The sequence below is a fragment of the Humulus lupulus genome, chromosome 3, assembly GCF_963169125.1.
Source record: "Humulus lupulus chromosome 3, drHumLupu1.1, whole genome shotgun sequence".
NCBI lineage: Eukaryota > Viridiplantae > Streptophyta > Magnoliopsida > Rosales > Cannabaceae > Humulus > Humulus lupulus.
The window spans coordinates 163,510,645-163,533,700 of NC_084795.1; the positions used below are offsets into that span (position 1 = coordinate 163,510,645).

At 35.8% G+C, this 23,056-nt stretch overlaps 1 long non-coding RNA gene across 1 annotated transcript; it reads left to right on the forward strand.

Moving 5' to 3' along the window:
• The first annotated feature begins 3,433 nt into the window (after positions 1–3,433).
• On the forward strand, positions 3,434–22,797 carry LOC133821431 (uncharacterized). Its single transcript, XR_009887569.1, has 4 exons — positions 3,434–3,618; positions 3,909–4,002; positions 5,377–5,801; positions 22,617–22,797. It is a non-coding gene; the product is annotated as an uncharacterized LOC133821431 (long non-coding RNA).
• The last annotated feature ends 259 nt before the right edge of the window (positions 22,798–23,056 follow it).

Sequence of the window (23,056 nt, forward strand, 5' to 3'; positions counted from 1 at the left end):
CTAGCACCCACGTCACAAGCATGGCCTAAATCTATGGATTCATCAATTCATTTCACATACTAGGTCCCATATCACAAGCATGGCATGGATAGTTGTGGATTAGACTCTTTTGCCTAGTTTTGTTTAAGGAACAAAATACAAGTGCCTCTATTGAAAAACTCTCCACCAAATTTTGTTATGTACAAAAAGCTTACGTCAAAAGGATTCAAACAATGAACATGAAAATGAGTGGTCATATTGGAACTGGTAATAGTCGTAATCAAAATTACACTAACACTGTGGATGTTGACTCGAACACGGCCATTGATGAGTATGATAATCCATTGTGCAAATGTGGGAAACCGGCAGCTTTGAAAGTTTGCTGGAGTCCAGTAAATTCTAGAAGAAGATTCTTTGGATGCACCAACTATGCATGTAAATAATGTCAACTTCTTTTCTTGATTTCTCATACAGGAATGATCGCATTTTTGCTTGTACGTATTATAATGCGTTGTTGTACTGATTGATACCTCAACACTTCACCATATCCATGTTGTGGGTTTCTTAGATGGAAAGATCCATCGATATGTCCAATGTCGAAAGAAATTATACCTGCTATGCTGGAGAGAATTGAAAGGTTGGAAACTGACAAACTTAACACAAACAACAACACAGTAAAGACTGATAAGATATTTCTAGTATTCTTAATCTTGGGCTTCACTTCTATCTTCATAATGTTTGTGTTAGTTGTAACTAATGACTTCTCCACAAAGAATTAGAATTATGATTACTTGGTATGTTCCAAATTTAGTATGTTTGCTTAATGTTTTAATATCTATAATTTACATGGAACTCTATGATAAATTTTTGGTGATGGTATTTTGCTGTGTCGAATTTTTGTTGGTTTTCAATGAGTCACATGTAAATTATGGGGATATATTGGGGTAAAGTGTAGGATTAACATGTATATGAAAATTTTAATTAACTCTCTATAAAGACATAATTTCAAACTTTATTCCATAGGGGTTGCTTAAATAAAAAATAATTATAAATCATTGAATTTTAATCATTTGTTAACCTTATAATGATATTAGTACATGGTTTCATTATTTTTAACCTAAAATAAGTAAATTGTGATTTTCCTATAAACAAGATAGAGATGGTGGTTGGGTCAAATTTAAGATTTTTTAATTTAAATATTTGCACTTGAGTGTTACACAGGAAAAGAAAAAAATGCAAAATCAGTATGTTGGTTATATACTAAGGGCTACAAGTAACACAGAAAAGCACTCTGCTTAAAAAATCGACTGTTGTCTTGTCACATCGATATTGGTAGAAATTTCAAGTGTGATATTATGCAATCTGCCAAAAATTTCGACAGGAGCCTAGATCCTTTGAGATTGGTCAAATTTTCAAGTAGCACAATTAGCAACAATTTGATATTATTACTTGGGTGGAATTAAATACTTACACGATATTTTCTATTAAGTTCATTTTTCAAGTAAAGAACAGATTGTAATATTATATACCTTGCAGTAGTAATAAATTAAAGTATAGGGTATATGTGAATAATATTCATTACATATTATTTAATTATTTTGTTATTAAAGTGTAGTATGTTACTCGTGTAGACAATATGTAAAGAACTATAACTTAATCATGTTTAAAAAATTATCAATAAAAACAATTAAGAATTTAAATAGAAGTGAAGTTATACTTATGTTATTGTTAAAATAAAGTGCTATCATATCTAATAGAAAATCACTAAATAATAAATAAAATTGGGAATTTATTTTATAAAAAATAAGCTTTTATTAATATTAATATATTCAGAAAAAAAATCTAATTTAAAAAGTTGTTTCTTAAAAAGGTCTTCTAAAACCAACCCAAAAATACATTGGAAATTCAGTATTCAAAACTTTTTAGTGTTTACCCAAACACTCGGTAAATTGACATTGATTTTATTTTATTTTGAAGATATAAAAAAATTACAAACAAAATTAAATTATTGGCCAATATAAGGGAAGATGCAATAAAAGATTTAACCAAATTAAAAAAAATTGAAACTCCATAGTCATCTCATTCATTATTAATAAATCATAATATACTATGTCATGTTTTTTGTTTTAAAAGAAATAATAATTCATGTATAAAACTAAATCCATTTAATGTAAAATGCTTATTGTATACCAATTTAAAATAAAATATTGTGAAATATAAATTGTATACTAAATTGTTTACGGGATTTTTTGCCAACAGTGAATTATATGAATAACTAGGATGGATTAGTACTTAATGATAAACCGTAATAAGAAAATGATAATATTCAAGGATGTTGGAAGCCAACTACGAAGACAAAAATGATCACTCCTTTTTACGTGGTTCGGAAGTTAAAATCCCCCTAGTCCACGAGTCAATATTATTATTTTTTCTCTCTCTTGCTATTTTTACAGAGTATTTGCATTACAGAAAGAATTCCACCCCTTGCACTACCCAAGATCCTGGTATTTATAGGAGAATGATCTCTGGGTAGGTATTGGGGTCATCCCGTGATCTCTTGATCCTTCACATCATTCCAGTGACATTGATGATTAATATCTAAATTTTACACTGAGGTGTGGTCTAATCAACCAGATAAAAAAGGTAATGGGCCGCATGGCCTTAATCAGGTGTGTAATGTCTGATCACGCACATTTAAATTACGTATCCGGAAATTCAGGAATTAAACAGACACGTGATGTCTGTTATAGGCACGTTTATATTACGTGGTCAACTTTACAAAGACCCTGGGGTATGTCAGGCCTTTGAGGTACCAGGAGCTTAATGTAAATCTAGCTTGTGTCTTTTGGTGCCATGTTTATACAATGGTTCCAGGTGATAAGCTACTAAATGATTCATCAGTTCGAGCTATTCGTCTAGGGGATCGTACCAAATTTTCCCAGATGAATGGTGAACACGTGGCGTATTGCTTATGACTTTTTGTTAGTTCGCTTTTCCCGAGCTATCTCAACAAAGTACGTGCTGATATTTAGGACGTACATAAATAAATACAAATTAAATTTTTATTTTTATCTTGCAATCATTATATTTGACCCCCTTCCATTTATAAAAAAATATTTATCAATTATTTTGGAGCAAAAAAATAGGCCCAGATTAGTATGTGATCCAAAGTGAATCTTATGTTTTTGAAAACATTAAACAAGTAGGGCTGTATATAAATATGTGATTGGTTGTCTATTTTAAAAAACTCAATACAAACACTAATTTCAATTTTATGCTAGAAAAGTGAAACCAATATTTTTAGGACATGATTGGTAGATGATTTGGAAATGATTTTATGATTTTGAAAACATAAAATAAGTAAACCCATCAAAATAAGTGATTGGTTGATTATTTTTTTAAAACAAGATCCAAATACCAATTCAAATTTTATGAAGTAAAAAAGAAAATGAAAAATTCACGCTTTCTCTCTTTCTTGAAATTTTATCCAAAACCAAATTCCTCTTTTTTCTCCCCTTTCTTCAACAACCGACTACAGAGGAATCGACTTACCACCCCCAATCCTTCATCACAGTCCACACCCACACCATCACATCTCTTCGCTGTCTTCCTCCGTCGTTGCTTCATCAAATGTCTGAGGTGAGCTCTTTTTTTCTCCGCTGATTTGAAAGAATACAATAAATGGTTGTTAAATGTATGTATATAATCTTAAAAATTAGTGAATATTGCCTCATTTGAACTTTAAACCGTGATTTTTTCCCTTTTAATTTCATTTTGTGATTTCTCTTTACTGTAATAAGTGTGCGTGGTTTTTCAGACTACACCTATAGTTGTAGTTGTTGATAACTCATCTCATAGTATTGCAATGATAATTTTCCCAGTTAATTATAATTATTTGCCTTTTTTTTTTCTTTTTGGTCGTGTTATAGATTATGATGGTAGAGCCCACTTGAATTAGTAAAAATTGAAGTAATATGTGGCATCAGAAATTCATGATTTAAGTCAAAATACGATATCAATGAGGTTGGTGTTCTCTTTCTCTTTTTTCATGCAGATGTCTTTGGAAGCTCTGATTTACTATGACATCATTTGTTAGCTATTAGCTTTCACAATGCAATATTTGAAAGTCTATACAAGTTATGATTCATGCAAAATCTGAAAGTCAAAACATAAATAGAAGAATCTTACTGACATTTGTTTAATTGGTTTACTACCAAGTTAAAAGACAAAAAATATTGCATATTATAATGAATTAATAGGCCTTTCATGTGTCTATGACATATTATAATGCTACAATTACCAATTTTGGTGGCAATCAAATGAACATAAAGTTAACAATTTAGGAGCTAGCTAACAAGTTACATCATTCCCCTTTTCAATTTAAAGTGTTATCAATAGCTTTTTAAAGAGTTTTTAACACCTTTCAATTGTCTGATAAGCAACAAATTATGTAGTCTTTGAGTAAGACATTTGAAGCTAATACTTAAGAACTATTAAGATTTGGATATTAATATTTTTTCACTGTAAAAGAGATTAGTTGGAGTTTGGTTAATGATGGTGTGTTCAACTTATTAACCAATGGATCATTCTAATAAGCTTGGGACCATATACAAGAATTAAAGCCACACCAATTCAAAAAAGATGATTTGAGATCTTTGAAATATAACTATCATCACTGGTCAATAGTGAAATCGAACATCATGTAGCTTAGTCAACAGACTTATTTTATTCTGAAGGGAATCTATTTATGAGAAGTTGATTTGCAATTTTCTACTTAGATTCATCTCTTCACAGCCTATGCCGTATAAATGCTTTTCCTTTTCCACATCTTAACAATCGACTCTTTTAGATATAATGAAACAATTTTGCATATTCCAAGCAACTCTCACGTCAAATTTAATCATGTAATGATACTCTTTTTATGAATTATTGTTGTTAGATACCATTTTCTTTGTTGTTTGATACACTTTGATTTTCCTTGAACCTCTCTGTTGCCTTTTAACTACTCTCACAAAATAAATTGGACTTTGTAGTTTGCATATTTAAGAACAGAAAACCAGCACCTTGTTTGATGAATAAGAAATTTCAACGACACTAGAGATTAATTTCAATCTAGTTTATATGATTCAGATGGAAAATATTAGATGACATTGTTGGACTAATGTGGTCTAGTTAATTTTAGAAAATGTAACTTTAATTGAAAAAAAAAACAAAAACTGATGTTGGTGTACTATTATTATACATTTAATTGATGTACTAATTTTAAAATTTGCTTTGACAAATTAAAAATAAAGATCATATAATATTTGCTTAAAAAAATTTAAATAGTTTTCAAATTCAACTGAAGCAAATACATATTCTGATTGATATGGTTGTTGCTTATTTCTCGGATATCAGACCTCATAATTCTCGTGGAGGACCAGTTTCCGGGCCGGATCACCTACTGAGGAACATCGGTGCTGCAGAAGTTGAAAGACAAGTTTAATGAACATAATCTTCTTGAGAGGGCTAACAAGTCAATATTTAAGCAGTTTTTCACAACACCACAATTCAAATTTTCAAGGACACTGATACATGGGCTGCTTATGAGAAAGACACCATCGAACAAGGTGCATGAGGTACAGTTTCATATCGGATGTGAACGGCTCCAGTTCAGGACAATGGAGTTTGCGATGATCACTGGGGTGTCTTTCGAAGCACCAAACACTAAGAAATATGAGAAGCTAACTTTAAAAAGTGGAAGAATAGTGGAGCTGTACTTCGAAGGCACTAACAGAATTTTGTCAAGCGAATTGGAGGAGGTCTTTAAGGATTGCAAAGATGTATGTAACGACCCAATTATTTTAGACATTGGACCATTAATAACTACTATGCTAATCTTAAGAAAACATACATATGAAAACACCATAACTTTATTTAAAACTGTAAAGTAAAGGTTTAAATACATAAAAATCTCACTTAGGATATGGGATCCCATTGTTTTGAAAATAAAACGAAACATAACTTAAACAATATGGTTACAAAATTAAGTGCGGAAAAATAATACATAGAAATCATAGCTAAAAGACTTAAAAACTTCATCCTCAAATCGAACGCGCAATCCACCAATTCCATCCTGTCTCAATACACATCTCCAAACTGCCAAGAATCTTCCTGCTGCCATAACTATTTTCCTGCACATATAAAACATAAAGGAGTGAGCCTAATGCCCAGCAAGGAAAATCTACTATAAGCATGGAATATATACATACACATAAACTATAAGCTATAAACTATAAACTGTAAACTATAATCATATAACTATGTAACTACAACATCTATTACAATGACCATCATACTTCTTGGGACTTGCTAGCTAAGCAATCACATGCCCATAAATTTATGGGGCTAGTTATCTAAACAAGTCATATAAATTTATGGGGCTGTTATCTAAACAATCATATGCCCAAAGAATCTACTATTGGGGCTTGTTATCTAAACAAGTTATTTATTTGTTATCTAAACAAATTATGTGATTGTTATCTAAACAATCCAACAACTAAAAACATATAATACTTACAACATAAACATATATCAACAACATAAAAGCATACAAATCTACCATATTTTCCTTACCAAAAATACCGGAATATGAGAACAAGATCGGGACTTTGGAACACTCCTAAAAATCATAATAGAGAGGTGAGTATACTAAAGAAAAGAGATGGAAAGAATAAACTACACCATCGAAACGATACTTACTAACGAAAACCTTAAGTTCGAAGAGCTTAGATGCCTAACCAAGAATAAAGAATACGAGTTAGGATTTGAGTAGAAAAACTATAAGAATCAATACAGAAAGGAACTAGAATTAGGAATACTTTGAATGCTTCTATGACCAAACTATACCTCGAAACCGAAATACACTATAAACTTACTTCCCAAGTGTTTATTAAGCTTATAATGATTAAGATTATAACTCCAACCCAAGTGTTTATCACTCGATAGTCTCAATAGCACCTGGAAGGCTCTGATCAATGCTTGAAGAATGAATGAAAAGGCTTGGTGCTAGGTCCAATTTATAGAGTTCAAGGAATAAAAATCTTCTTTTTGGCTTTGAATAAAAATAATGAATTTAATTGAAAATATTTGAATATTCTTCAATCAAAGGCTTAGGACTTGGTAAAATTGTTCATAGAGAGGTTTAAGGAGTCAAAGCTTGATTTTTAAAAACAAAAATAATAAAAACAAATAAAATCCTAACTTCTAACTCCCTAAATCTCGTAACTCTAAACTCACCTGCAGTAAAATCAACATATCTGGAGATGTAGGACTCTGATTTAGACCATCTTTATACTGTTAGAAAGCTAATTCAATTATCTACAACTTTTGAGAAATACTATGTTTCGAAATTCATAACATAACTAAGTCAAAAATAGGTTGGAAGTTTCAGTACCCTAAAGTTACGAAAAATCTATTTAATTATCTAAATAACAACCTAATCCACAAATAAATAAAATTGTCACAAATGTCATGCTCCTAACAGATTCTGGTGAAGACTAGGTCTTATATTTCTCTTATTTATCATTAAAATAATAATTCCTTAATAATCATGCATATGACAAGTGTCATAATCCTATTGGCTCTTAGGAATAACCATGCTCATGACAAGTGTCATATTCTTATTGGTTCTATCTAAACCTTAGGTTATAATAATTATCATATTAATAACCAGCAATATTAATCAAACCTTATGTTATAATTAATATTCTTAAACTATAGGTTAAACTTATAAAATCCATAACTATTGCTAGGAGTTTCCAACTAAGTCTCGTCTTGAACCAAAATCCACAGTAATAAACATACTATAACTACTACTAGCTATTACTACTACTATCTAACTAGCTAACTAAAGTTCTTAGACTCTACAATCCTCCCCTACTAAAAAGAATTTCGTTCTCGAAATTTACTTACCAAATAATTTCGGATACCGTCCTTGCATGTCCTCCTCCAACTCCCACGTTGCCTCTCGTTCAGAACTATTACTCCATAGGACTTTGACTATCGGAATACTCTTTGACCGTAACTGCTTCATCCCTCTATCTAGGATGCTAACCGGTCATTCCTCGTAACTCAAGTCTTTCTGGAGTGCTATCGTATCGTACTTGAGGACGTGAGATGGGTCTGACACATACTTTCGTAGCATTGAGATGTGGAACACGTTGTGACTATCTGCTAGGGCTGGCGGTAGGGCTAATCTATACGCAACTGCTCCCACTTTGTCCAATATCTCAAAAGGACCTATAAATCGGGGACTAAGTTTGTCTTTCTTCCCAAACCGCTTCATACCTTTCATAGGAGATATCCTTAAGAAGACTTGATCTCCGACTTTGAATTCCACATCACGCCGCTTGGCATCCGCATAACTTTTCTAACGGCTTTGAGCAGCGAGCATACGCTTTCTAATCAGCGCTACTACATCCTGAGCTCCTCTAATAGCTTCAGTTCCAAGTAGTTGCCTTTCTCCTACCTCGTCATAAAGCATCGGAGGTCGACCCTTCTTCCATAAAGTAGCTTGTAGGGTGCCATCCTGATTGTTGACTGGTAGCTATTGTTGTAGGAGAATTCTATCAGCGGCAAATACTTACTCAAAGATCTCGATGTAAACACCGATCCTCTATCGAATACTATTGTCTTAGAGATTCTATGCAGTCGTACTATTTCTTGGACTTAAATGTCTGCGTATTGATCTACTGTGTACGAAGTCTTAATAGACAGGAAATGAACTGACTTGGTTAATCTATCTATTACTACCCAAGCTGAATCATGCTGCTTATTCGTTCGTGGCAAACCCGTCACGAAATCCATAGCTATATCGTCCCATTTCCATTCTGGTACGCTAAGCAGTTGCAATAAACCTGCAGGCCGCTGATGTTCTGCTTTCACTTGCTGGCATACTAGACACTTAGACACAAATTCTGCTATGTCCTTCTTCATCCCTGGCCACCAATAGATTTCCCTGATGTCGTGAGTCATCTTGGTCGATCCTAGGTGAACTGAGTACGGGGTACTGTGCGCATCTTCTAGAATCCCCATCTTAATCCCTTGATTATCTGGCACGCATACTCGATCCTTATATCTCAATACTTTTTGACTTGATATTGAGAAATCTGTGGCCTTGCCTTCTCTGACTACATCCATATGTGTCGCTAGTGTGTCGTCATGCCCTTGCCCAATCCGGATATCTTCTAGCAGATTTGACTGGATAGACAAATTAGCCAGCTTACCGACAACTATTTCTATTCCGGCTCTAATCAGCTATTGTTGTAGCATCTTTCCCATTTCGGCTAGTGCTGCTAAACTTCCATAACTCCTCCTACTTAGTGCATCGGCATTATGTTTGCCTTTCCCGGGTGATATAAGATTTCGTATTCGTAATCCTTCACTAGCTCTAACCACCTGCGCTGCCTCATGTTGAGCTCCTTCTGAGTGAAGAAGTACTTTAAACTTTTGTGGTCCGTATAAATCTCGCATCGTTCTTCGTAAAGATAATGGCGCCATATTTTCAACGCAAAGACACCACTGCCAACTCCATATCATGCGTTGAATAACATTGTTCGTACTCCTTCAGCTGTCTTGAGGCGTAGGCTATCACCTTGTCATTCTGCATCAACACGCAATCCAACCCTTGCTTCGACACATCGCAGTAGACTACGAACTTATCGTTGGGTGTCGATACACATAGTACTGGTGCTGAGCAAAGCTTGTCCTTAAACAACTGGAAGCTTTCTTTGCTTCTATCATTCTAGTTGAATCTTTGATGTTTCCGGGTCAAGTTGGTGAGTAGAGTGGCTATCTTAGAAATGCCTTCTACAAACCTCCTATAACAACCTGCTAATCCCAGAAAACTCCTTACTTCGGATGCATTCTTTGGTATTGGCCAATCCTTCATAGCCTCTACCTTTGATAGGTCTACTGCAACTCCATCCTTGGATATAATGTGCCCGAGGAATGCCACTTGCGAAAGCCAAAACTCGCATTTCTTGAACTTGGCGTAGAGTTGATGCTCCTTTAGTCATGACAAAATCAATCTCAAATGTTCCTCGTGCTCTTCTTCATCCTTGGAGTATACTAAGATGTCGTCGATGAACACTACGATGAATTTATCTAAGTAGTCCTTGAAGACCCTATAAATCAAGTCCATAAACGCGACTGGAGCGTTGGTAAGACCGAAAGACAAACTAAGAACTCGTAATGCCCATAACGAGTTCTAAAAGTTGTCTTAGGAATATCTTCTCCCCGCACCTTGAGCTTATGGTACCCGGACCGTAAATCAATATTTGAAAATACGGTCGCACCTTGGAGTTGATCAAACAAATTGTCAATCCGGGGTAGCGGGTAATTATTCTTGATTGTTACCTTATTCAACTCGCGGTAGTCTATGCACATTCGCATACTTCCGTCCTTTTTCTTCATGAATAGCACCGGTGCTCCCCATGGCCAATGGCTCGGTGCCTGGTACTAATTCTATCGTGAAGTCAATTTCCCGAGTCGGCGGCAACCCTGGCAAGTCAATGGGAAATACCTCTTGGAATTCTCTTACAATACGGACGTCTCCAACCTTAAGTGGTGTTTCCTTTACCACATCCGTGATGCTAGCTAAGAATTCTTAACACCCTTTTTCTATCATTCTTTGGGCTTTGAGAGATGATATTAGCGGTGTACGTAGTCTTAAAACTTGTCCCATAAAACATAGTCTCTGGCCGTCAGGAATCTCGAACATCACCTTCTTGTGTTTGCAGTCGATGGTTGCGCCATGCCGTGCTAGCCAGTCCATGCCTAGTATTACGTCGAAGTCCTTGATCTCCAGTTCTATCAGGTCTCCTTCTAGTTCTACGTCCTCAATCTTGATCGGTACGCCTCGTACTATCCGTGATGATAGAACTACTTTGCCTGAAGGCAACTCGGTTACAAACCTAGTTCTAAATCTTTCACAAGGTTTGTCTAGTTTTTCTATCATTTCTAACAAGATATACGAATGAGTGGCTCCCGAATCAAATAATACATAACATATATTATTGAGGATAGAAACTTTAACAACCTGAATTTGCTAATCGGGCTTAGGGCCTTGATTAGTGTGCCTGGAGGGCAATAAATGATTTATTATGCTTTAATGTGTTAATGGGAGAATTAATGTGAATATATGATAGTGACGCATGTTTAGTGAGTTAAATGTGCATGTGGGCCCCGTCTGGATATTAGGGGCATGAATGTGATATATGTTATATATATGTGATATGTCCGTGCAGCACGATCCGAGACAGTCCTGGGGAGCGGTTAGCCAGAGAGTCACAACGGGGTTGAGATTCCGACTCGGGGCAAGTCGAGGGGTAATTTGGGTATTAGGTGTGTTATGGGATTATCGGGAATGAAAATAAATATTTGGAGATATATTTGATGATAGAATGTCTAGGCGGGAATACTGGGGAAATTTACCATTTTGCCCTCGGGGATGTTTCGGTACCCCGAGCCTTGAGGTAATCACATAGACTTAAGCTGAATAAAACAAAAAAGAGGAATTAATTGGAAGCTTTGGGGAACCGACTTATATTTCTATTTCCAACTAAGGATAGCATCTCTTACCATTTTCATCTCTCTCTTTCACTCTCTAAGAAACAACTCAAGGGAATTTGGTGTAAGCTAGCTTAAGTAAGGATTTGGGCTGAGGAAACTTGGGAGCTTGAGGCTTGGGGAAATGAGGATCAACTTCAAGAATTGAGTTAAGCAAGGGGTAAGTTTTAATTATAGGATTATGCTTAAATTTGCTGCTGGTTTGTAAGAGTTGCATGTTGGTTGAGTTTGATCTGTTTTAAGTGCTTTAGTTGAGATTTGGAGTAGGATTCAATGGGGTTTTGGTGTTGTGATTGAGCTAAAATGATTGTGTTAATTATCTGAGCTTGTTAGATAAGTTTTAAGTGTGTTAACTTGAGGAAAAAATGCAAGAAAGTGATAGAAATTCTGGGTTCAGTGATGAGGGCCGCGGCCCTAGGAGAGGCGCGCCGCAGCCCGTGCGTGCGCGACCATGGGAGGCCGAGAGGATTCAAGTGCGTCGCAGTGCTTGGTGGGCGCGCCGCAGCCCGTGTGGGGGTCAATGTGGTGCTAGCCTCTGTTTTGAGGCTTGCCGCGGCTCTTGAGGGTGGGGTCGCGGCCCTTAGTGCCAGTTTGCATTTTTAAGGGTGTTTAGGCTTGGGAATTCAATGGTTAAGGCTCGGGATGAATTTTATCACCCGGATTTATAGAATTCAAGGTTCTGGAGGTTAGGGTTGTGGCTCGAAGTTATTCATTGGATTAGAACTTGATGACTGGATATTGTTAATGTGTTGTGACTAGGGATTTCGGCGAGGCTCCAGTTAGAGGACTGTGCTCGGGACATCGGTGCTCGAAGAGCTCGGGACTCAGGTAAGAGAACCCTTGTTCCCATAGAGCTTGTGTGCAGGACTGAGCCCAATGTGTTTGAACGGACTGATATGCAGGGCTGAGCCCAGTGTGTTTGAATGGATTGATATGCAGGGCCGAGCCCAATATGTTAGAACTGCGGGGCGTAGCCCTTTATCTGATTATGCTAGAATTTTATACTTGCTTGTTATGTTATGTGTATTATGATGTGAATGGTCGGCTTGAGCCAGGAACGGTGTAGACCGAGAACGGCAAAGGGCCGGAAACGGCGTTGGGCACGTTGAGTGCAAGGCCGAGAACGGCAAGTGGCCGGGAGCAGCGTTAAGCACGTGGAGTGCGAGTTGCCAGGGCGAGTCCCTAGAAGGATACCTGGGATATCCTCACGGCGTGGTTCGCAAATCCAGGGCTTGGTAAACGCCTGGGATGGCTAGGCTGTATGTGTTTAGCCAATTGATGGCCTATTTATATGTCTGATATATGTGTTGCATATGTTATCTGTTTGTGGGTTTTCTTGCTGGGCTTCGGCTCACAGATGCTCTGTGGTGCAGGTAAGGGTAAAGAGAAGATCAACCAACCATGAGTATAGCAGGCGTGGGGCGGCGTGTACATGTTTGGCCAGCCTGGCTACCACGGCCAGGGGATTTTGGGAGATGCTTGTAAATAAACTCTGATTTTGTTCGTCTAGTCGACTTGGTTTAATTAATATGTTGTAAACATTTCTAAACTGTATTTCGGGATCCCGAATGTAAACCTTTTATGATTTTCTATGGAGATTATTATTTCTAAGGTTTTTCCTCTGTTTACCGTTTAATTACACTGTTTGATCTAAAACCTCGATTAGCGAAATGAAAGCACGTTTTTAAACTCACTTAGTAACGGCTCTAAGGAAGTAGGGCGTTACAGAAACCTAACATGTGACCACCTTATTGCTAGCATCAGCCTCTCCTTGGGTTAATGCAAAAACCCTAGCAGGAACCATCTTATCTTCCTTTTTCCCTTCTAACTTGAGCTGAGGACATTCTTTCTTTCGGTGTCCCTCTTGACCACGGTTGTAACATCCTTTGGTGTTTTCCCGGCATTCCCTAGGATGTTTCCTTTGGCACTTAGCACATGGCGGGTACTCTACATAACCCGACCTACTTCCTCCATTATTTGTCCGTGCCCTTTTATCGTTGTCGGACTGTTGTTGTCAGGATGCCTTCATTTCTGACCGTTGTTGTTGTTGTTGTTGTTGCTGGACTGATTATTGCTGTTGTGGTTGTTGTTCCGACTTGTCTGAGATTGACCCTGCTGTCTAGGCTCAGGCTTACTGGCTTCTTCTTTACTAACGTTAGCCTGCAGCCTTTCTACTTCTATTGCCGTCTCTAGATCTTAACCCCCAGCTCGATCTTCGATCGAAGTCCTCTAACGAACTTAGACACCCTCAAATAGTTGGTTGGAACCATTTCTGGTGTGAACTTAGCCAAACGGTCGAACGTCCAAGCATACTCTGCCACTGATAAACTTCCTTGCTTCAGGCCAGCGAACTCCTCAACTCTTGAAGCGAGTACAGCCGAATTATAGTACTTTTTTTGGAACAGCTCCACAAATTGAGTCCAAGTCATGGTGGCAGCATCATGCGTCTGCTGGACTAAGTCCCACCATATCCTGGCATCTTTCTTGAGCAAGGAAGAAATGCAGGATATGCGGTCCGCATTGCTGAGATTCATATGCGCTAGGATCGGCTCTACATTTCTGAGCCATTCTTCTGCCTCGAAGGGGTTTATTGTCCCTTCAAAGTTTGGAGCGTGTTTCTTACGAAACCGCTCATAGATTGGCTCCATGTGCTGAGCTGGGTATGGCGCATGGTTCGCCATTGGCCACCCCCCATAAGGACCTACTTGATGGGGTACTTGAGCCATTTGCTGAGGCTGTGGTTGCGGCGGAGGTGGAGGCTGAGTCTGATGTCGCTATTGCTGTAGTAATTCCTCCACTTGTTGTCGTAGTCTTGCAATTTCTGCAGTGTTGTCAACCGGCAGCAACGACGGCGGCGACGCTCTTTCATTAGCAGCAGCATTGGTTGCACGCCTCCTTCTGCGAGCTGTAGGGGCTTCATAAATTTCAAGAGCGACGCTTGAGGCATTGCGTTGTTGCGAGCAGATCTTCTGGGCGACATTTTCACCAAAAGTTCTAACAGTTGAGAACATGTTAGAACTTACCATAATAGGTTCTAAGGCAAAACTTAATCTAAGCAAACATAACTCGGACATATTAATTATGACTTCTTATGAAAAAAAAAATATGTAAGCCTTCTTTATAATTAGGGTGTGTTTCTAAACTTTAAAAAAAAAAAAAAAAAAGCCATTTTTATTATTTTCTAAGTGTGTTTCTAATTATCCTATATGACTTAATTCTCAAGCGCGAAACTCATTGTTGTTCCAAAGTTAACCATACTGAGGGAGGGCTGGGATCAGTAAAATCGTTCCCACTACTATGGCCCCCTAACTCTCAATATAGAAACTTGGTTCATTGATTTGTATCCACCCTCACTGAACTTAGTCATTATTTATTTATTTTATCATTTATTATGATTGCAAAAAAAAAAATCAAACTCATACATGTCATTCAAAAATAACAATGATATTTATTTGGAAAAAGATTTTCACTAAGTACAATCATAAATGCAAACTAAAACAATAAACAAATAAATAACAATAAACTAACATAAAAAAAATCAGGCTATTAAAATAAACGTAAACATAATAAACATAAACACTTACATTGGCGGTTAGATTCGAAGCTTGAGCGTGTGTATCGAGGAGAACTTCATGTGAATGAACCGTTTCTCTGATACCAACTGTAACGACCCAACTATTCTAGACTTTGGACCATTAAAAACTACTATACTAATCTTAAGAAAACGTACATATGAAAACACCATAACTTTATTTAAAACTATAAAGTAAAGGTTTAATTACATAAAAATCTCACTTAGGATATGTGATCCCATTGTTTTGAAAATAAAACAAAACATAACTTAAACAATTTGGTTACAAAATTAAGTGCAGAAAAATCATACATAGAAATCATAGCTAAAAGACTTACAAACTTCATCCTAAAATCGAACGTGAAATCCACCGATTTCATCCTGCCTCAATACACATCCCCAAACTGTCAAGAATCTTCTCGCCGCCATAACTATTTTCCTGCACATATAAAACATAAAGGAGTGAGCCTAATGCCAAGCAAGGAAAATCTACTATAAGCATAGAACATATACATACACATAAACTATAAGCTACAAACTATAATCATATAACTATATAACTACAACATCTATTACAATGGCCATCATACTTCTTGGGACTTGCTAGCTAAGCAATCATATGCCCATAAATTTACAGGGCTAGTTATCTAAACAAGTCATATAAATTTATGGGGTTGTTATCTAAACAATCATATGCCCAAGGAATCTACTATTGGGACTTGTTATCTAAACAAGTTATTTATTTATTATCTAAACAAATTATGTGATTGTTATCTAAATAATCCAACAACTAAAAACATATCATACTTACAACATAAACATATATCAACAACATAAAAGCATACAAATCTACCATATTTTCCTTACCAAAAATACCAGAATATGAGAACAAGATCGGGACTTTGGAACACTCCTAAAAACTATAATAGAGAGGTGAGTATACTAAAGAAAAGAGATGGAAAGAATAAACTACACTATCAAAACGATACTTACCAACGAAAACCCTAAGTTCGAACTTAGATGCCTAACCAAGAATACAGAATACGAGTTAGGATTTGAGTAGAAAAACTATAAGAATCAATACAGAAAGGAACTAGAATTAGGAATACCTTGAATGCTTCTATGACCGAACTATACCTCGAAACTGAAATACACTATAACCTTACTTCTCAAGTGTTTATTAAGCTTATAACCCCAACCCAAGTGTTTATCACTCGATAGTCTCAATAGCACCTGGAAGGCTCTGATCAATGCTTGAAGAATGAATGAAAAGGCTTGGTGCTAGGTCCAATTTATAGAGTTCAAGGAATAAAAATCTTCTTTTTGGCTTTGAATAAAAATAATGAATTTAATTGAAAATATTTGAATATTCTTCAATCAAAGGCTTAGGACTTGGTAAAATTGTTCATAGAGAGGTTTAAGGAGTCAAAGCTTGATTTTTAAAAACAAAAATAATAAAAACAAATAAAATCCTAACTTCTAACTCCCTAAATCTCGTAACTCTAAACTCACCTGCAGTAAAATCAACATATCTGGAGATGTAGGACTCCGATTTAGACCATCTTTATACTGTTAGAAAGCTAATTCAATTATCTACAACTTTTGAGAAATACTATGTTTCGAAATTCATAACATAACTAAGTCAAAAATAGGTTGGAAGTTTCAGTACCCTAAAGTTACGAAAAATCTATTTAATTATCTAAATAACAACCTAATCCACAAATAAATAAAATTGTCACAAATGTCATGCTCCTAACAGATTCTGGTGAAGACTAGGTCTTATATTTCTCTTATTTATCATTAAAATAATAATTCCTTAATAATCATGCATATGACAAGTGTCATAATCCTATTGGCTCTTAGGAATAACCATGCTCATGACAAGTGTCATATTCTTATTGGTTCTATCTAAACCTTAGGTTATAATAATTATCATATTAATAACCAGCAATATTAATCAAACCTTATGTTATAATTAATATTCTTAAACTATAGGTTAAACTTATAAAATCCATAACTATTGCTAGGAGTTTCCAACTAAGTCTCGTCTTGAACCAAAATCCACAGTAATAAACATACTATAAGTACTACTAGCTATTACTATTACTACTACTATCTAACTAGCTGAGTAAAGTTCTTGGACTCTGCTAATAAATTTAAATGTCAATTCAATTGAGAAATACAATCTGCTAATAAATTCGACTGACATCTAGATCCATCTAGTTTATCCAAAAGTAAAAAGAAAGGTGAAATAACTTCTATACTTTCGAAGATAATTTTTTTTTCATTACTTGTTCTAATCAAATGGTTATCGAATAATGTATTTATTATATTTTCACCAAAGACCAATCGAATGGTCTAGTTTAGGGATACAATTGTGGTGGCTTCTCCTACTGAATTTAAATCTATAGATAAGAGTTTGAATAGAAAAAAATTATTGGATATATAGTAAGTTTGAATATTAATTTGGAAATATACTTTTTTTTAGACAAATTAATTCAGTACTTAATTATTACATATTAACTAAGTATACAAACATACCTACTTCGTACTAGCCAAATTTAGAGTTTATGATCTACAATGCCGATTGTAGATAAATGTATGTGGACCTAATAAATAAAAATGTCTATTCAAAAACTTAAACTAGTTCTCCTTTACAATTCCTCAAGCCCTTCTAACTTGATATAATACATCCAGGAAAAGGAAAAGTGGGCATGGAAAATACCAAAAAACATAGATGGTTTGATTAACTATTCATCATACTTAATTCTCTTCAGTCTACCACTGGTCCTTGTTGGTACTAGACGTGTGGGAATGGAGTTCTTCGACTTTAGCTTCTTCGTTGAAAATCTGGGGTCGGAAGGGGTCTTGACAGGGCTACCTACGGGTAGAGGACTTTGTTGCATGTAGTATTTTGCTTTGTCAGTGAAAACGGTCGCCCTCACCTCATTTCAATCATGTATTACAAGCCGACATGCTATCTTCAGCCGCTCATCCACTTGAGCAAACTGCAAGGACCCATTGATTAAAACGGTTTATTTTAGTGTTAACACACAGGTAGACAAATAATTAATTTTAACAACTACATACCAGAGACACGGATTCCTTCCGTTTGTAGAAGGACTCCATAAACTTCATGACATATACTCCACAATCGTGCCCATTGTCCTGCTGGGGTGTACCGCTCTTTATTGTAACTTTGAAGTTGGAGAATTGGAAGTTATTTTGTTTATGTTGCTTTATCTCCGACTTGAAAAGGCGATCAAGAGTGCTTAGCTGAAGTGAAAAATTTTAGTAGTCATGAGAAATTTAAAAAAAAAAACCTTTAAAAGGAATAACCATGACAAGGGTGTTGGGGCATATTCTCACCATCTCTTTTGTGGCTTTCGTGCTTACAGTTTTGCTTCTGGCTACAACAAGGGGGTCTCAAATATCAGCACACCATTGATTATATTCACCACGACTAGGAACCAATGATTGAAAATTTCAGTAACCAACACGAGTACAAGCATCTAAGAATACATCAAAATTAGATGATAGTGAGGTGTTCATTAGATTATCACCATTTTAGCAGCGGGGATATTGTTAACTTTAACAAATAAATTTTATTAAAGGGTTAGGCTTAATACAAACTAGTTCATAGAAGGAAAATTGCCCAAAGTGGAAATCAGTCCATTGTTGACTTATGGCGTAATCTTCCACTGGCCTCCCTTTCCCCAAGTATGCCTCCTATTATATTCACGACGTTTGTCAAATTGCCTCATACAACACGAAATAGTAAACATAAAATGTGGGTTGAATTAGCGATTATGGACTTTAGCGGTGAATTATCGATATTTGAGTGGGCATATACCAAATGGAAGCCGTTTCAGGAACCTCATGTCGCTGCCTTTCCTCGTGTGTCAACACCCGGGAAAAGCAAGTAATGATCTAAAATCAATAAACCACAATGTAAATGTTAATAATCAAAGTAATGACGTCGAAAATATAAAATCCACATGTAGTTGCAACTTACATCACCAGAAAGGTCTCTTTCGGGAATCAAGGTCCACGTGGAGCTCCTGAACAGTTTCATCTTGCCAAACTTCATCAGAGTGTAGCTGAGATGAACGAAACAGAGAAAATATAAAGGCACATTATTAATACACCGCTAGATGGTATTTAAATTGATTTTATCAATTGAAATGGCATAACACTCAATTGCAGGATTCCATACCTCCACTCCAAGTATGGGCTGAACATCCATTTTGCAAGCTTCATCACCTCAAGTAGGACTGGCACATCTAGGTGAAAATAGCCCACCACCATTCCCCCCGAACTAGAGAAAACTTCAATGGCTTTCTCACCATAAGGACCTGTTTGAGCTAGTAATTTTTGTTTTGGGGACTTTGATTTTGTGGGGCTCCTATCCCCGTCAAAATCGATGTGCATAAGATCATGCACTACCCTCTCAGCCGCAGGTTAGGTGTTCTCTGTATCACTTTTTTTCTCACTAAATCCCTTTTTCTCTTTTTTTATTAACTCAAAATTCTTTCATCTTTTTCCAACACTCTCTACCTCACACTCCATTGTGGACTCTGAATCTTTAACCGCAGCAGCCCTAAGGATATCCTCAATAGTCTCCTTTTTTGTACGCTCTTCAACCAGGCTGGTTGTAATGGATAAAGCTATTTCACTCAGCTTTTGGTCTAAATGCTTCTACATTGCATACAAAGCCACTTGGACTTTCACGGATGTTTCTTGTGGTAAAATGAGTATGAATTTCCTCACTTCTGTCAACTCATTCATGAATGTGCCAAAGTCCTACTTCAGAGCACCCGCATCCTACCTTAGACCATCTACAACTTGCCTTAGACTGTCAACATACTGCTTTGTCCCATCATCAGCTACATCAACAGGGGGGACTTAGAGGTACCAACAGCTACGGTCCTGGCCCCCTTAGCAAGTGGAATCTGCAAAAATAAAACAAAAAGAAAGGGATCTTGAGCAATAACTACATAATTTTTTGGCATAATCAAGATTAGCACATCAAACAAACATGTCACTAAAATAAAGAAAGGAAAAAAAAATTACATTGTTCAATTGGAATCCTCCAGATTTTTTAAGCCACTTCTTCACTCGCTTCACTTGGCTGTCCATCCAGAAATCTATGCAAGGAATGGTTCGATCAACGTAACCGTAGTCAATGTGATCCAAATAGAAGAGTTACACCAGAAAATAGTAAACAAAAAATGTAAGTTTCTATACACTGCCTGTGCAAAAAAATTAGTCATAACTTGAACAATTAAAAGACAAATAAGATACCTGGAGAAAGATTAAGCATCCGGAAAAATATCTGTACCCACCCACTTGGAACTTCCTGATGGACTCCATAAGGAACTGCACGTAGAAGGTGGCCCAGTCTTTCAATGCTATGGAATTAACATCATGCAACACCTTCATGTAGGAAGTGCTAACTTTATTTTTGGCCAATGGACACAAGATACTACCGATGCATGCCAGGGAAAATCTTACAAAGAAGAGGTCATTGGCATATTGTGACTCCTTCAGGCCTTTCTCCAGCTTCCTCAGGCAAACGCTGCATTCTTTTCCCACAATAACGTTCACCAAATCTGTTTTAGGAAGTGGGCGGGTCATTTTAATCTTTGTTCCCCCATCTTTTATATTCATCACCCTTTCAAAGGCAGCAGCGTTGATGTAGAACTCCTTGCCATATATGCATAGCTAGTTATTGGTCGTATCAACGTTCTTAACCAACCATTGAATTAAGCTACTATTAGTGCTAAGACCATCAATTGTCATTAGAAAACAAAATCTTGTAATTGTAGCCTCCTCCTTTTGGTTTGGTGACATGACTGACATGATTCGACCAATTCTCTCGAACAAGCACCGGGTGATGATGTCCCCAGCCTTTGATATTCCTTCATCCCCTGATGCTGCATCGAGACTTTTTTCTCTTACTTTTTCGACACGATCAGTCTTCGAGGTGGTTGATTTTTTTTTGGGGGGGGAGGGGGGGGGGGGGGGGTAATGGGGCATCTTTCTCAATTGGATACAATAGGTGGTACATGTCTCTGTAGAAACTTGTTCAATCTTATTTAATGGTGTAGAGTCTGCTTGAATGCGGCCCGAAAATAGTAGCTGTCAAAATAGAAATCAATTTATAATGTTAATATTCTTCACAACAACCTATAAACAATGTACATAATCAGTTTTCACAAATTTGACCACTTATCAAATTCAAAATTAAATTACAAGTTGAAATATTTATGAAAAAATTAGTCTTTAAATTAAAAATTTGCTTCACAACCCGATTTAAACCACATATCTAAATGACCATCTAGAATAATCGACTACGATCTAGATAGTACATTACAAAAAATTAAATAAATGGTGCGAACTAACAGCTACGCTAGAAACAAAATGTATATAAAAAGGGTACAAAAAACTTTTCCCTCACAAACAATTCTCCATCTAAGAATACGATCGATTATCGAAATGTATATTCCAACTGCAGCAATTACAAAAATGAACAAGTCTTATCTCTTACTATGATTAGTCTCATGAAAATTAAATTACGAACCTCCAAGGTTTTAGACAAAAACCAAAATTAACAATGATTCTACTCTTACTAGTTGAGAAGAAAGAATGTTCCCTTAAGAGTCTGAAAGTGCTTTATTTCCATGTCTGGGACAGTTATGGAAAATTAACTCATGGATTTCTCTACCACTCAACATGTACACTCTAAAATAGCATGGAAAAATAAAAGTGAGATTCACTGATCTTACAATATTTATATCCAGAAAATAACAACAGCTGCTTATTTAAATATTGGTTAACTTTGGCTTCCTATAAGTGTCCTCATAAAATGAGTTTCAATTCTTAGTTATTCATTTTGTATGTATAGCTATTAGTTTATTCAATAGTTGTTTCATTGTTTCATGGTAAGAAATTAAGGTTCATATTACACTAGGATACTAACTTGGAAAGACATTGATATCTATTGTTCATGGGTTACGAGGGCTTAACCAGGTTCAAGTAAAGTGTTTTAATGCATTAAATTAGCAACCAACAAAAGGTTTCAAGAGTGACTTTTCTTGTTACTAATAGTACTAAGTTCATTTTCAGTTTTAATACTATTTGAATTTTTATGGTCAATGAAATTGAAGGCAACTATATTTGCAACTTAAGAGAGAAAATTAAAATGGAAATGTTTATATTTATTTTGAAAGTCTTATTGTTCTTTATCTATGTTTACTTTTGGTTGGATTAATAGTCAATAAATGATTTAAATTTTGGTGCTTATACATATATATTCATGATTTCTTGTTCTGAGGCATCATCTTTCTCAATTTCTTTATGCATATAAATATATATATATATCGTTTCATTGCCTCTAAAAGGAAATAGAGACATTCTTTCTTTCTTCTCATGGTAAATAGCTTTTTGTTTGCAGGGATTTTAAGTCTGGACATGGCTTTTTGATCATTCTTCATTTGAGATCATCTTATGTTGGTTTTGAGTGCTTTGATTGTAACTAGCAACTACACATATTTATATTGGTTTTGAGTCCCTTGATTGTAATGGGAATTTGAGAAATGAGTTTTAAGTGAATGCTTTTATGCTATAATTTAGCTTCTTGGACTAACAATGTATCACAAATTCTCAAATGCTTCTCTCGGCAATGTCCTAGATTAATCCTAAAAATGTATCACTCACAAAAAACAATTGATCATGACTATCACAAACAAAAATATGAAACACTAAATCTTTACAATCAACCAATATTCAACAACAGACAGCATGCATTTCCCGCTTAATATTTTTTTTTAAAAAATCAAAATAAAAGAGGCTTTGAAACTAACTTTATCAATACATTAACTCAACTATTCCATG